This window comes from Thermobia domestica, chromosome 8, assembly GCF_964235325.1.
Source record: "Thermobia domestica chromosome 8, izTheDome1.hap1.1, whole genome shotgun sequence".
In the NCBI taxonomy this organism is placed as follows: Eukaryota; Metazoa; Arthropoda; class Insecta; order Zygentoma; family Lepismatidae; genus Thermobia; species Thermobia domestica.
The window spans coordinates 88,991,973-89,008,801 of record NC_137461.1 but is presented as its reverse complement, the minus strand read 5'-3'; the positions used below and the strand labels follow the sequence as shown (position 1 = coordinate 89,008,801).

The following is a 16,829-nucleotide window of genomic DNA, read 5'->3' as shown; positions in this document are numbered from 1 at the left end:
GGACTTCCATATATGAAATTATATACTCTTCTGATGACAAAGTTCTCAGTTCAAATTCTTCTCAAACTCGTGCAACACTATCCTATTCAATATAAATTTATATTTAAAAATTATAACTTTTTTTTTTATATAAAAAAGGTTATGTGGCGCATTACAACTTCCGCTTCAAGACGCTACCTCTGGATAAGGTAGTAAGCTAAAAACACTTGTCAGTACTGCAATTACCAAAGCGTAAAAATAGGTCTTAGTTTATGCTTGAAATTGGGTGGTTCCAACAGAGTAATCAAGTACATATAACTATCGTACACTATGTATTTTTTTTTTTATTTCTTCTCTCTTTACCTTTGTAAAATTACTAGCACAACAATTCATGCTTCTTTTCTAATTGTCACGTTTCTCAAAAAAAAAAAAAAAAAAAAAAGTTTGAATGAAAGTTGATTTTTCAGTGTTAATATTGATACTATTATTACACACTAGTAATAATAATGTTTGCGTAGCTATTTCATAAGGATTATGCAGAAGGCAATTTTGGAGTACATATGCATCTATATAGTAACTTACACAGTGTTCAATAGTTTTTAACTTACTTAGTAACCAAGCAATATATGACGCCCTGTACGCACTGGCTGATGATGTTTCAGGTGTGAACCTTGTGTTGTCACGTATGTGATGGAGAATGACGACGCAACTTTTCCCATCGTCTTGCAATATGATGGATGTTACTGCAACATAACACTGGTGTGTGTTTCAGCACTGGCAAGTCACAACAGATATCGGTCGGTGAAAACCTTAGCGGCAATACAGCTTCAACTCGTGTCAAGCAGCATGTGTATATAAACACCGAAAAAGTGCCATAATAAAATAGTCCGGCATCACATTAGTCTCTCCCTATCTTCACAAACCTCTGTTACCTGTCAACCAGATATTGAATCCTCTGCCGATAGAAGACAGGTGATTTTGATGCAAAGAACAAGGATACTAGGTACCGCACATCTTCAGCATCACGCAGTTTCTTCCCATCAAGGCGGTTTACGAAACCACGAAAATCCCAATGTGTTGATACAAAATTCGGTGAAGACAGTGTGTGCGGTAGCTTCTCCCATCCAAAATTCCGAAAGCTTGGCTCAAGTCATTTTACAGAATGTGGGCAAGCGCGATTCCCATTAATGAACACTTACGATTGACCAGTGTAATGCAATCCGTGTCCATTCCAGCTGCTAATAACAAAACTCCGCTATGACTGTTTGGTTCGATGAGAAAAGTTCAAAACGAACGATGTAATGCACTGCTTTGCCAGGGTTTAGAATCCCTGTTTTTCTACTCTTCCGCCGGAATATTTGTTCCTGACGAGAGAGTAGAAAAAATGAAATGTCCATATGTTGCTGCTTTTGCTGCGATACCAATTCATGGAATGCCTATTTTGCCAGTTTCGACATGTAACCGAAATCCTGCACATGTTGATGGAATCAAATAGAAGGAATGACGCTCTGTGGCCAATACTTCCATGGATTGATTTCAACTGCTGTTCGCGTAATATTGTTGTCCAGCTCAACAGATCTCCCTTGTCATGTCGGCGAGGCTAGTGTCTCTCGTCATAATTCTGGAATCATTTGTGACAGTTTCGCACAAAGAGAGTTCCTTGCCATATACGGCATTGATGTTTCTCAACGCATGCTGTATATGACTTTCTGTCACTGCCGTTTCTAATGCACTCCACTGTCATATACATAAAAAAAATAGTTACACAAGTTGCCGTGGAGCCATCTCACACACACTTTGCAACTATACTACGAACTGCTCCGTCCAGCAATACCGACGCAAACTTCGTGTACTACGCCATATGGCGATACTTCCACTATCAGAAAACGGTATTACTTATGGGATGATTTTTTTGTTTTTTTTTTTTTTTTTTTTTTTTTTTTTACTGGTTTAGGCAATTTTGCCATTTCTGGAAAACAGGCCTGGCACTTTTCTTTTAACAAAATATCTTGAGTTACTTTATTACATCCTGCTCAACATCAATGGTATCGGAAAATCTTCGTTTTTTAAACCCGAATTCTAATTCTGGGAATATATAAATCATACAGAGAAATCAGATGAATAAATAGAATGATCTAGTTCAATGATGGATTATTTTCCGGAACTCTTTCAGGATGCGTGCACTGTTACCCATTTTTCATTCAAACATACATCTTTATTGATTTCGCAATAACGCTATCAGTTTAAAGTTCACGTACATATTTAAAGCAAACAACTACGAATATTCAAGTGAGTGATTTCCACTATCTATATCACCAAACAAGTTCACACTATACGGCCGTTCTGAGACTACGATTGAACACAAATCAGCTGAGTAACGAACGCGGTACTTCATGTGTAATGTCTCATTCATTAGTACGAGATAAGAGGACGAGTCAGTTGCTATTTTGAGACAAATTATCGGCACAAGTATAATAAAATTTTTTACAGAGATGGAGCACTAGCGCAAATCCCGGAGGGGGAATGAGGGGGACATGTCCCCTCCAATCTCGGAATTGAGGTGGACGGTCCCCCCAATAATCCGATTTGAAATGTGTTTTGGGAAGAAACTTGTTGATTTTTGCCCAGTTGCCACAAAGGAACGCGAGATGAAATTGATGACTCCCAGAAAACGTCTCAAATCTGCCCGCCTCTCAACGCTGGTGACAACTCTGCTCCTGTGATCCTAAACAACATTGTTTTTCAACTTCATAAATATTTTGTGGACATCCCCCCCCCCCCCCAGAAAAAAAGGGTCTTACCCGTTCCCTCCAATGTTGAAGACAGATTTGCGCGCTGAGATGGAGGGTGCTAGGGTTGAATGATATTGTAGAGGAGGATTATTGTTAGGCAGACATAAAATCTTAACTTTCAAAGACACCACGCGCTAGAAATGAGTGCTCTACCAATGAGACAATGCGGCCCCAAAATGTATCAAAACTACAAACAAAACACAGAACGTACAACTTAAGATGTGTCAATTGATACACATAGTATTAGAGAAGACCAGCCTTTTTGTTTTGATCTGTGGCATAACTGATCTGCAAATAAACTGGGAAATAAACAGTGGCGTTTTTTTTTTTTTTTTTTTTTACCACAAGGCGAGCATAGACGCGCCAGGCTCTAGAGGGCGCCGAGCCGTCGGTTAAAAAAATAAATAATTAAGTAAAAAAATGGTAATTGATTGTTTTAATTTATCTTAACGTTTTGTTTGTTTTTTACTTTTGTCTACCGGTGACAATTTGAGAGCAAGTCAAGATGAAAGCTGTGGCGGTTTTCTTATTTATTTTCTTAAAAGAAAGAAAAAAGAAAAGAAAAAAAGGGAAAATTAAAAGGTACTCGACTAAGAACAAACTCTATATTACTTTTTTGTTTTCCCTCTTTTTTTTTTCCTTTTTTACAGGAAGCATAACATTTGTGTTTTGCCTTAGGACGCTAATTAGTTAAAAACGCCTCTGGAAGTATCACACATCAATGTATTTATTAAAACACTTAAATGGGTTAATAGATCACATAATATACTTCTGAGTTATAAAAAAAAAAAGTGTTAAGAAAGATGCAACATATGGAATTTATAAAATACATTTCAAGAGTATTTTAATGTATTATTATCGTAAATCTTATGAAAAGGTTTCAGAGCGCGAATTTGACTTTCCTTATTATACACTAATTGAACGTATTTTACACGTTAATGAATGTCTTAATCGTATCATTTCTTATTTCTTAATAAAAGATGACATTAACTCTATGACTTATCAAACCCGGAGGCTCAATGTTGTATTCACAAAAACTCTCCACTGACTTCTATCCTTAGCCGATTGGACCCAGTTTCTACTTTGTATTTTTTTGTTAGTTCTGCGAGATCCATCTTAATATTGTCCTCCCATCTGCGCCTTCCTAATGGCCATTTTCCGATTGGACTTTCAGTTAAGACTGAAAGCGTTCCATTCTGGCTACATGACCTGCCCACCCGAGCCTCCTAGATTTGGTGAGCTTAACAATGTTGGTAAACCGTATAAATTGTGTAGTTCCTCGTTATGAAGTTTCCACCATTCACCATTACCGTTCCTCTTCGGTCCGAATATTTATTTCAGGATCTTGTTCTTAAATATTTTCACTCTATGTTTTTCCCTCAGAGTAAGCGACCATGATTCGCAACCATACAGAACAATAGGCATGATTATCGTTTTATATATTTTAAGCTTCAAATTCCCCCGACAAAATTCGCGACGACAAGAGATTTTGAACTGAATAATAACAGGAATTCCCTGCTTTTAGTCGACATTGAATTTCTTCGTGAATATGGTTTTCGTCTGTTAATATTAATCCTAGATATTTGAAAGTATTCACTTTATCAAAAGTACATTTGATATTTTAACATCCATAATTTGCAGTGTTACGATCCCGACGAACTTCCACGTATTTAGTTTTTTCTGCATTTACTTCTAAACCCATGTCCCTGTAAGCGTTTAATAAGACTCTTGCATTTCTTTCTATTGTTCTCCTATCGTCCTCTACTAAATGTACATGCTAGCAGTTTTAGTTTCCGAGATTTATTCCTAGTCGGCCACGTGCGTACTGTCCAATCAGTTTAACTTTGCCTCCATCACAAAGCTTTAGCCGCTTTTTATTGTCACAGGATTGATCTCCTCTTACTTTGAACTGTGTTACTCTTAAGTCTTGATCTTTGACGAAAATACTTGGTTTTGTTTGTAAAATGAAAATGAAATGAAATCTTTAAGTTTTACGTCCCACGGTTAGGCTAAAGGAGACGGTGATTATGAGAAATGAATGAAATGGTGAAATGAAGAAAGTAGGAGGAAACGGGAGAAGCCCGAGAAAACCCACGAGCACAGTGTTTGTCCACCACAAAGTCCACACGGCGCGAGGTGGGATCGAACCAGGGACCCCAAGCACCGTAGGTGAACGCTCTACCACTGACTCTACCACCGCGCCTCCAATTGGTTTTGTTTGTGTGCACATTATAACTGCGAATATATTTATGAGCTTTTATACCTTCTTTCAATATCAAAATTAGAGTCTGTACATGATGCTCAAAACAGGTCAATGGTTTCTTAAAATAACTTAATATCTTAAAGTAATCGCAAATCTAGAAACTAATCATTCCGAGACCCGTAGTAGCATAATTTAATCTTATATACGTGTCAGGAGTCAGTTCTTAAAGTATCAACATTGTATTTTCCAAATGTAATATTTGTTATCTTTAAATTGATTTTAATACAATTAACTACCAGGAATGCTTAGGTTTACATAAAAAAAAATAGTCCTTCTCGCTTGGTAAAAAAAAAAAAAAAAAAAAAAAATGGAAGTAGAAGGCGAACAAATGCATTGTGAAGTCTTTCTTGATTTGTCCAGTAAGTAGGCCGCAATCTCCTGAGTACACAAGGAAATGTGTTACTCGTAATCTGGTGAGGAAGAGCAACGTCAATAGAGAAATCACGAAGTTTCCTTTAGTTAAAAGAAAAAAAAAAGGATAAAAGCTTTTCTGCAGTGCCTGTTTGTACGCTTTTCAATTACATGGAACTAAGTAGTTGGGATGAGATCTAGGTTGCACTTTTTTTTTTTTTTTTTTTTTTTAATGAAGATTTTTGCCGACAAGAAACTATTGTTCTCGGACGGACCAAGGAAAACTATGCACAGCAATAATCAACTTAATTTAATATTCTACTGGCGTAGTAATCAGTTCGGTAGTTCATAAACTTAAATAGTGAAACCAAGTAGGAGAAGTGTATGTTAGTGTAGTATCTGCTAGGTTTTGTAATCGGTCCAGGAAAGAAACTGGATACACTCGTGACAATCACAAACTAAACCAACTTTTCTTATCAGCATTTAAAACTGTAGAAAAGGCATTATGGCTACGTCTGGATTGTCAGTGATTCAAGTGTTACAAACATTGTAAAGACAGCCATTTGACATTGTCTCCAGGAGGAACGAAAAGATAAAACGTCCCTTTCCTTCAATAACATCATCTGCAGGTCTTGATCTCCGAGGGAAAATTTGATCTCGTTTGTGCTCTGTATACTGTAGAAATAATTGATTTTGATGTCTCATTTCAGTATTAAGCTGATATTTGTAAGCAGCTAACTGAACTAAAACATCACATCCATATCCTTTTAAAAAAATAATAAAAATAGCTGAACCTGCGCTCTCTACACAGCACATCATTCACATATGAGCATGGATCTGCTTGTCATACCTCACATCTGTACATGTCCCTTTAGAGACACAAATAAAGGACGTCTTGATAAAAATCGGCAAGAGGTATCATAAAAGGGATATATTTTTTTTAATATCTCACACCGTTTGCGAGATTTGAGCGTACTTCCGGTTGGAGTTTCTAATCCATGTATGATCAATGTTCCTTTCTTGCATGCAGTAAGAAAGAAGCAAATACATTATACACACAGTTAATTATAACGTCAGTGATATATGGGTTTATTGGGAAAATACTCCAAACAAAAAAAATTCATCTTAGACTGGGGAAATGGTTATCCTTCGTTTTTCATTATTTGGCCATGAAACAAACGCCTGAGAAATATACTAACCCCGTATACAAATGCGTGGTGTTGGAATGTATAACTCGTAGGATATGATGTTTTACTTCTCAAAATTTCAATACTTCCAGTGTATCTCTAAAAATGTAGAAATAACGGCTATTTTTTTTTTTTAATATTCCATTAGAACTGAATAATCTACACAAAATTTGCAATCGATCAGTGAAAACGGAATTTTTCTAGAGTTTGAGGTTTCCGAGATATTGTCAAAAGAATTGGCTACAAACGTATAAACGTCCACAAACATTTAAAATTTTCTTGACCACAAAGTTATAAATCTAGCATTTCAATATATACCGGTAGATGTTTTATTTAACTGTAAAGCCCTTTCGTTGTTGAACAAAAAGCAAAAACTGGACTACCATATAATAATGTAGCATTCATAGTTCTAGTTTAAATGGAAATATTTATTCTAGCTCTCCTTATACAATATCGTAGTAACATTGTTATTTCACTATGTAAAACAGTCTATGCTAAAGTATTTTTCAGGGACAGGTAATACAGAATTTCGTATCATCCAATGCAGTACTATACAGTGATAAAGCTCAGGCAAAACATGAATATAATTCTTAAACAGAACTTTATTTTATTTCCTTTCGTCTGAATATACTAGCATGTAGTCTTCTTCTGCCCTTCCCTCATAATCAATATGAGCCAAATTGCGTATATAATGGTATTTTATATGGCAATGACACTTTACCATTACGTATTGTGCCTTTTGGCAGATCCTGGGACTAATGAGGTGTTTTTCTCTTATTTATTTATTTTAGGTTTGGGCCTAGAAATGGAAATGTTTACCGATTTTCAGCTTCCTCTTTTAACTCCCAATATTTTCTTCTATCTTTCAAATCATCGATCAGTTGTGCTGTTTTTGGTACTACTTACTTTCCTTCCATTTTTTCTTCTATGGAGGTATGAAATATAAGACATTTTCTTCGCAAGATGTGTCCAATCTAATTGGCGATCCTGAAAGATGCTGGATAAAAGCGTCCTTTTTCTTCTACCCGTTTTAAAATATCTTCGTTTGTTACTGTCTCTGTTCATTTTATCTTCTCCATCTTCCTCCAACACCACAGTTTGAAGCTGTCTAAATATTTCTTCTCTAACTTCCGTAATGTCCAAGTGTTTGTGGCATACAGTCCAATACTCCATATATAGCACTTGATCAACTTCTTCCTTAGTCCTATATTAAGCCTGCTACTTAAGAGGCTTCATCCCGGCGAAATTAAAATACTGCTAATTTTACAGTAATTATGTAATATCTTCAAATAGATAAAAGATAATTAAAATATGGAACAAGAGCACCCTATACAATATTATTTTGCGTGAGGTGCCGTTATCACAAGCCACCTAGTGGCTTTCCGTTTTCAGCTGTTTAGAAACGCGAAAATAAATGCCGATTTTCAAACTGGCTCGAAATCGAAAGCAGATAAGTGAGTCGTGATAACGGTTTCTCATGTAAAATAATATTGTCTAGGGCGCTCTTGTTCCACATTTCGATTATCTTTTATCTATTTGAAGATATCACATAATTTCTGTAAAATTAGCGGTATTTTAATTTCGCCGGGATGAAGACTCTTAAGAGTAATCTTTTCTTGCTGAATACTTCTTTGAGTATGGCAATTCTTGACTTGATTTCTTTGGTACAGTAAGCATCTCTCGTCAAAACACTTCCCAGATATTTGAAATTATCGACCTCTTCAAGATAACTTTGTGCTACTCTGAACCGGAGGGCGCGTTTTTCTCATGATTTTCTACAGGTTTTTCTCATGATTTTCAATTTTCTGATGTTGATTTCCGCTCCATATGGTTTCCCAGTGTTAACTATTTTAACAATCATCTTCTGTAGTCGCATCATTTGCATACCTGATCTTTTTAATGATCTGCCCTCCAATTTTAAAATCTCCAATTACCATTAACGCTTCCTTCATTAAACATCCACTGTTAATGTTGAATATACTCAGGGTGCGAATTATCGGGGGGGGGGAGGGATTACGGGGATTTCCCTCTTCAATTACAATTTGTTCCCCCTCAAAGAACTCAATTCAAGTATCCCCACCGGGGATGCTCGCTTTTCTCCCAAAACTGTGCTTAGTATAATGGAAAATTTCACTGATGTTTGTCATTTCTTTTAAGTTTAGTCTTGAAAATGAGCGATGTGAACTATTCACTTTTGGTCATTTCTAATTTCCCCACTATTTTCACCGTTCAATTTTGTCCAACTATATTATTATGACTAAAGTTGTATCCTCGTACCTTTCAGTTCGTCGTCGTTCGTGCATTTGAATGTACTAATTGCACCTAACAAAGTCACATATGGATTTAGAAATGCTTTAAGCGGTTGGCCAAGAAGAAGTAAACAAATAGCTTCTTCCACCATACTTGGCGAAGGTCAGACATGTCATATTCATCCTCCACATATGTATCGATTATCACCTTGTTTCAATTTCTGTTATATTTCATTTTCTAGTGTATTATTTGTGAGCACATGGTCCTCATTCCCTAATGGTTTGCATCTACGCAACTCAAAGCTACATTTAGTTTGTGGTAATTGGCATAGAAATTATAATGGCTATCCACATTTTTGCGTTGTGTTGCGATATACAAATTTTACTATATGGAATATGCCGTATATCACAATCATCTTGTTCATGGAATTCGGAGTTACTGTTGGTAGATTTATATGGAATTAATAAATCTTTTATTTATTACAGAGGGCATATCATTTGTGTGTGTAGCAGGGGTAGGCATTATTATCTCATTTTGAATTATTGTACCTTCAGGTTCTACGTCCTGTTGGCCTAATTTTATCCCCCCAATATACATGATCTAATTCGCACACTGAATACACTCCACTGGTAAAATATGCGAGCAGATGTGTTAGTGATGTAAGTAATTCCGCACCGATCTATCTAAGCCATGAACAAAGCAAATTGTGTCGAGGAAATATACTCCAAAATTTTAAATGCAATTTCTGTTCTTACAATTGTTAAGTTCTTTTATATGAACTATATAATCATATTTCATAGCTTCTTAATTTGTCTATAGAGATTTTAAATAAAGAAGCAATAGTCTAATAACTTGTTTCTCCTTTTCTTTTCAGATCTAATAGTCTCAGGTGAGAGGAACAGAAGGCCGCCATGTCTTGAGGCCACACAGCACATAGTAACGACAGAGATCTTCAACTCTCCAAACTGACATTGTGTAAGTGAATTGTCGTGACAAAAATTAGTGGCATAACAATATGAGTGTTCCAGTAGCAGCTGGAGGACTGCCTTTGGTTGGACTTGCAGGAGCTGCGGTAAATGCCGCAACAACTGTGGTTGGTGCAGGTCTTTGGTTTGTGCCTCTCCTTATGGCAGCTATTGCTTATTTCCATTATGACCTATTGGATCCTGAAAGCAAACCCATAAACGTTGAGCGTGTTCTCAAAGAATACGATTTTATAGTGGTTGGTGCGGGGTCCGCTGGTGCAGTTGTTGCTAATAGACTCAGTGAAATACCTCAGTGGAACGTGTTGCTTCTCGAAGCAGGTGGACAAGAGACAGAAATAAGTGATGTGCCAGTTCTTGCAGGTTATCTACAACTCAGCAAGTTGGACTGGAAGTACAAGACTGAACCACAACCAGGTGCATGCTTAGGAATGAAAAATAAACGCTGTAATTGGCCTCGTGGGAAAGTGATTGGTGGTTCAAGTGTTTTGAATTATATGTTATATGTGCGGGGTAATGCCAACGACTACGACATCTGGGAAGAGCAAGGTAATCCAGGATGGGGTTATAAGGATATCCTCTATTACTTCAAGAAGTCAGAAGACAACAGAAACCCATACTTAGCTCGAACTTCTTACCATTCTACTGGAGGGTATTTAACTGTTCAGGAAGCACCATGGCACACTCCATTGGCAGCAGCTTTCGTTCAAGCTGGGCAAGAAATGGGGTATGATATTAGAGACATCAATGGGGAAAAGCAAACAGGGTTCATGATAGCACAGGGAACTATTAGGCGCGGTTCCCGCTGCAGCACTGGGAAAGCATTTCTCCGTCCAGCGCGACTACGTAAAAACCTCCATATTGCCATGTTCGCGCACGTCACCAAAGTACTCATAGATCCTGTCAGTAAGGTGGCTTACGGTGTAGAATTTGTCAGAAATGGAAAGTTACACATCGTGAGAGCTCGGAAAGAAGTAATTCTTTCTGCAGGAGCCGTCAATTCCCCTCAGATATTAATGTTATCTGGAATCGGACCGCGGGAACATTTGACAGAATTGGGTATCCCAGTGATTAAAGACCTACAGGTTGGTCTCAATATGCAAGATCATATTGGCCTCGGGGGTTTAACGTTCCTCTTGGACCAACCAGTGTCACTGGTGCAAAGTCGATATGAAAACGTTCCTTCTGTTCTGAAGTATGCGATGTTTGGTGATGGTCCATTAACAGTTCTTGGTGGTGTAGAAGGTCTAGCGTTTGTGAATACCAAGTACGCCAATAAGTCCATAGATTTTCCAGATATCGAATTCCATTTTGTTTCCGGTTCCACCAATTCGGATGGTGGAAGACAAATCCGGAAAGCTCACGGAATATCAGATGAACTTTGGAATACTGTGTATGAGCCTATTAGCAACAGAGATGCTTGGAGTGTTATACCTATGCTCTTACGTCCAAGAAGCCGAGGTTATATTAAACTTCGTAGCAAAAATCCTTTCGATTATCCACTGATTTACCCTAATTATTTTGTGGATGAATTCGATCTGGACACACTAGTTGAGGGTGTGAAAATAATTCTTGCCATGAGTCAAACTAAAGCGTTCAAAAGATTCGGCAGTCATTTACACAAAATTCCTTTTCCAGGGTGTGTCACTGTTCCCCTGTGGACAGATGAATATTGGGCATGTATGATACGGCATTATTCGGTTACTATTTATCACCCGGTAGGAACATGTAAAATGGGACCATATTGGGATAAGGACGCTGTAGTTGATCCCGAGCTTAAAGTATATGGTGTTAGTGGTTTAAGAGTAATAGACGCTTCTATTATGCCTACGTTAGTTAGTGGTAACACTAATGCGCCTGCGATCATGATAGGAGAGAAAGGATCGGACATGATTAAAGACTTGTGGTTAAAAACCAAGAAAACTACGACATGAAAACATGTATAAATCGATATATAAGTTAATTTTGCATTTAACAACTACCAAAAAAGTTTTTTTTAACGTATATTGTAAGACAAAGCTAACGACCAACACATCACAATTGTTAAGTTATGTACAATCAAAAAATAAAATATTTTTCGAAATATATTTTGTTACATATTTTATATTATTGTCAGATTAGATAGTAAGTACACTCATTTAAAATGAAGGACAAGAAACCACAGAATTGTTAAAATCTATAACACAAGTTACTGCAAGCAGAGCCGTAGCTAGAGATTTCGGCGCCCTGGGCGAAGTAGAATTCGGCGCCTCTATACTCACCACCAAGCTTTCCCTTCCCTCTTAGAGAAGCAGCTTTTGTTGTTATGTTATGTTGGTTATATTACAGAGGCGGATCCAAGGGAGCTATAGGGGTTATAGCCTCCCCTTGACACTCAAGTGTACACTGAATAAAATGGGCTCCAATCCTGTTTTGCATTGGATAAAACTGCAAACTATGGTTTAGCCCCTTCCTTGATCATATCCTGGATCTGCTACTGTATCTATCTATCTATCTATCTATCTATCTATCTATCTATCTATATATATATATATATATATATATATATATATATATATATATATATATATATATATATATATATACATATCAATCAAGCTACTTGGGCAGACTATTGCAACAGTCAAAAGCGATTATGATGTATTCTTTTGCAAATAAGAGCTGTTTTCAAGAGGCGTATTTTGGACTTTTTGTTAAAGTTGACCAAACTACCTTTGGTTGGTATACAGATCCACTTGGAAATCAGTAATGGAAATGTACAGTACAACTATTAGTAACGTTTCATACTATCGATAAGAAAGGAAATTTCAATACATTAATAACCATGTGCTTTTAAAATGTTCGAAGTGGGTGACAGCATTAATTTCCAGTAATAATTGCAAACTCTTGTAATTTTATTCTGTGTATGACCACATAAATAGCATTGTAATTTCGATTTTTTTTTTTTAAATATCACCAATTAAACGGGTTGAATTTGTTGATGATAGACTTTGGTTTCATATTATTGTTTTAAATGTACATGCTCCAACAGAAGATAAGGACGATATAAAAGACACTTTTTAAGAAGTACCATGGGTATTTAAGTCCCGCGATACCATATGAAAATTCTATTAGAGGATTTCAAGGCGAAGGTAGAGCGACAGGTTGTTTTCAAACCGGTTATAGGGAAAGTCTGCATAAGGAAAGCAATGACAACGGCGTTAGTTTCGTGAACTTTGGAACATCCAAAAACCTTATCGTGAAAAGTACAAAATTCTCACATCGCAACGTTCATAAATGCATATGGACCTCGCTGGATGGAATAACACACAATCAAATTGATCATATTTTAGTAGGTAGAAGAAGACAGCCTAGCATTTCTACTCTACGATTTCGAATATGTTATTATTCTCCTTATTTACCTTCATTTTTAATATTCCCCGCAAACAGCAGCTTGCGTCTCTTAACTCCTCTCATTTTCATACCTTCATTCTCACCATCGTGATTAAAAGCATGACTATCTAAACAAACTCATATTATATATTTCAGGGTTGCCATATTTCAAAAATGAAAATCCTGGATGTTACTAAATTATGAGAATATCTGAAATGCTTACTAATTTACTTTCTTACATTAGATAGAGTTGTTGAAGTCTTACGTAATCACATTTTTAGTCACTTTAATAGACCATCTCCTCCCTAGTTAAGCAAAGGTAAGCAATGATATACCTCCTGGTAAGCAATATTGGTTTTCTTAATTTCTCGTGAAAAATCGTGAATCGTGAAACTAATTCGTAAAGTTAATTACCGTGTTTTACGTATTCAAGACTTTTTTTTTTTAAATTTTGGATTGCCATACTCAGAAGTCGAAGAGAATAATTATATACCTATTCTTGTGAAAAAAGCAAACTATAATATTCCCTTCCTTTCTTCTTCGCTGAAATCCGGGACATTTAAGCGTCCCGAGAAATATTTTCGGGACGCAAATCTCAATTCCGTGATTGTACTAGATATTCCGGGGCGAATGACAACCCTAAACCTAACGTAGCGGCGATTGAAATAAAAGATAAGATTTGCATAGTGAAGAAACTGCTAACATATATTAAATCACCGATTACCCTAATGAACCACTTCCTATATTCCTAATGGAAATTCAAATCGTCCCCACAATGCAACAAAAGTGTCTCTGCGACACTACCGAATAGAGTTGTAACTAACTGCATCGTCTGCTACTGGCAGTAGCTAAGTGTATCATTGGCTAATTCTATCAGACTCACGCGCTCTGAATGATTTGATTCGTTCTTGCTTTTAGTAGTTCGTAGTACCCAACTTCCTTGAGTGGCGGCGCCACAGTCTCTACAGTTTCAGCAGCAGCTTAAACTTCATACTATATTATTACTTTAATAATAATATAGAGAGAAGAGCGAAAATTTATTATCAAAAAGTTATAATTTCGTAACGGAGGTACTCAATAATGAAACTATACGAAAGACATCAGAGGAGAAAAGGAGAGAGAATGGACAGATCAATCACACGCACACCTACGTATAGCAGAGAAACGTCGTATTTTACAGAATGGTCAAGCAACCCTGTTATTGACATCCTCATGTGGAACTACTCACATCAACAGCACAGAACGAATACTGCTGTTGAAGGGTGAGTCCGTAGACCCATTTCTTTAATAGGTAAGTCAAACCTCATGTGAAATATTTGTTGAAGTTTTCATAAATTGAGCCTATGTATGATTACCTATATGAACGAAGAACTGAACCTTGAAGGAAAATGTAGGGACGTCAGTACATAATATTGGACGAAAGAAAAGGGGCTTCCTTTGAGAAAAGCAGGAGGGCAATTTCCCCGACTTTGAGAAGCCGCATACTTTTTGATAGATGGTTTACTAATATAGTAATAAAAAAAAAAGTGAAACTACTATGTCGGTGGAGCATCTTAACCTCCCACTCTCCTCATGGCCAAATCTGAAATAATGCTAGTGCGTCAGAAGAGAAAGCGCATTAGCTAGCATTAGAATGAGTAACCTCGAAAGATGTTAAATTAATAATAATAATAAGAAAAAAATGTCGAATCAAAAATTAGAATTGACATTTTTATTTTTTCAAAAGAGGTGGGTAAAGATCGTTTTCTATGATAGTCAATAAAAGCAAAACCGTTCGTAAAATCCAGTATATCATGCAAATATGAAGTTGAAGCATTAAACGTTACTTATATCTCTGTAAAATGAATATGAAAAATATTGTAGCAAATCACATAAAGAACCCCGGAAACAAAGCATGGTTGTTCATACTGTACTCTGGCAGTTTAGACATGTTTTCCTACTTGCAACAACGGTTTCAGTACGAGGTGCTTCATGAACCACACTTCACGCATGCTTGTTGATAAATTTATTAACTCTAGTCTTCACGAAAGAAGACCCATAATAGTTCATGAAGCGTCTCACTGAAATCGTTGTTGCGAGTTCGAATAATAATAATAATAATAATAATAATAATAATAATAATAATAATAATAATAATAATAATAATAATAATAATAATAATAATAATAATAATAAAAAGATAGTCTAAACTGGCAAAATATTAATAACCAAACCATGCTTCCCTAAGGTTCTTTATATAACTTGCTACAATATTTTTCATATGCATATTACATATAGATGTAACGTTTAATTCTTGAACTTCACATTCATATGATATACTGGTTTTTACACACACTTTGCTTTTTATGATTCCGCTATCATAGGCAGAAAAGGGTTTATCTTTACCCACCTTCTTTGTTGTTATATTTTCGTATTATCAATTCCTAAAGTTTATTTCCGGTATGAAAGAAATGTGATACATACACTGAGAAAAAAAATTGTAGGTGGCGTACTTAAAAAGATAGGTTACATGCGTAATTCCTGTAGTTTTTGGACTTAACGTACAGCAGACGTATAACTGAAAACGCATGTTTTACAATACTTTCTGTATAAGTGTTCCATCTATACGCACTTTACGTATGAAACAATGTAGGCGGTCAGGATCTCACATACAAATGGACGTATATAACATATAGCCGACCAAGGTAACATAAGTATATGTAAGTGATATACGGAAAACTGTTAGATGTTAGACATCCTGCAACGACATGATGTAACATCTAAGGGCAGTGCCTATGTAGCATACGGATAACGTATGCTCCGTACTGATTTCTATAGTAAGCAAGAGGATACCGTATATTTGAAGAATATACCGCTGTCCGGAGAACGGATTTTTCTCAGTGTACGTAACATAATAAACAACACTACCAAATGTTGCACCATGCATCAACAAACATGAAGAAATGAAGAAGCAAGCGCACATCAAATACAGTATGTATGTATGCAGGGCTGGATGCAGGATTTTCTGGGGCGGGTGCACCAAATAACTGCCAGTACATTTCAATTAAATTTGAGTTTTTTAAATGCCTTCAGGCATCTGTAGTGTAAATGAGGAAGTGCCCTGGAAATGCTGTCTGCTCTCGGTCCTTCAACCTTCAGAAAATTGACTGAAACTATTGATTTTGCAAAACTCACTGCTAGCTTCTCACTTTAGGTAGTGTATATTTACAACGAAGGGGGGTGCACGTGCACCTTTGCACTCCCCCTAAATCCGGCCCTGTATGTATTTATATTATTATTATTATTATTATTATTATTATTATTATTATTATTATTATTATTATTATTATTATTATTATTATTATTATTATTATTATTATATTATATCAGTATTACACAGTTTGTAATCGAATTCACGAAAGATTGGATTGGATCCGTATTAAAAAAAGAACTATTTTATTGGTCTACTGATGGTAGTACAGCTAGAGTCCAACAGATGGCTCCAGCAGTCAGCAACAGCAGAAAGATAAGTAGCAACCACTACCACATAGTGGCCAGAACATTCATTACAATGACTTTTATTAGATCACTAGCGTTCCTATTTCTTTTCTTTCTTTTTTCTTAAAAAAGTCATGTTGCAAAATTTCACGCACTTACATACAAGTAGAGGTCT

The 16,829-nt window shown here is 36.2% G+C and overlaps 1 pseudogene across 2 annotated transcripts in view; it reads left to right on the top strand.

Annotated features, from left to right (window-relative positions):
- Positions 1-11,905, top strand: part of LOC145693048 (glucose dehydrogenase [FAD, quinone] pseudogene) — a 77,256-nt pseudogene extending 65,351 nt beyond the window's left edge. For both annotated transcript variants that reach the window (XR_014132705.1, XR_014132704.1), the window contains exon 2: positions 9,697-11,905. The product of XR_014132705.1 is annotated as a glucose dehydrogenase [FAD, quinone] pseudogene, transcript variant X2 (transcript). The remainder of the gene's footprint in view (positions 1-9,696) is intronic.
- The last annotated feature ends 4,924 nt before the right edge of the window (positions 11,906-16,829 follow it).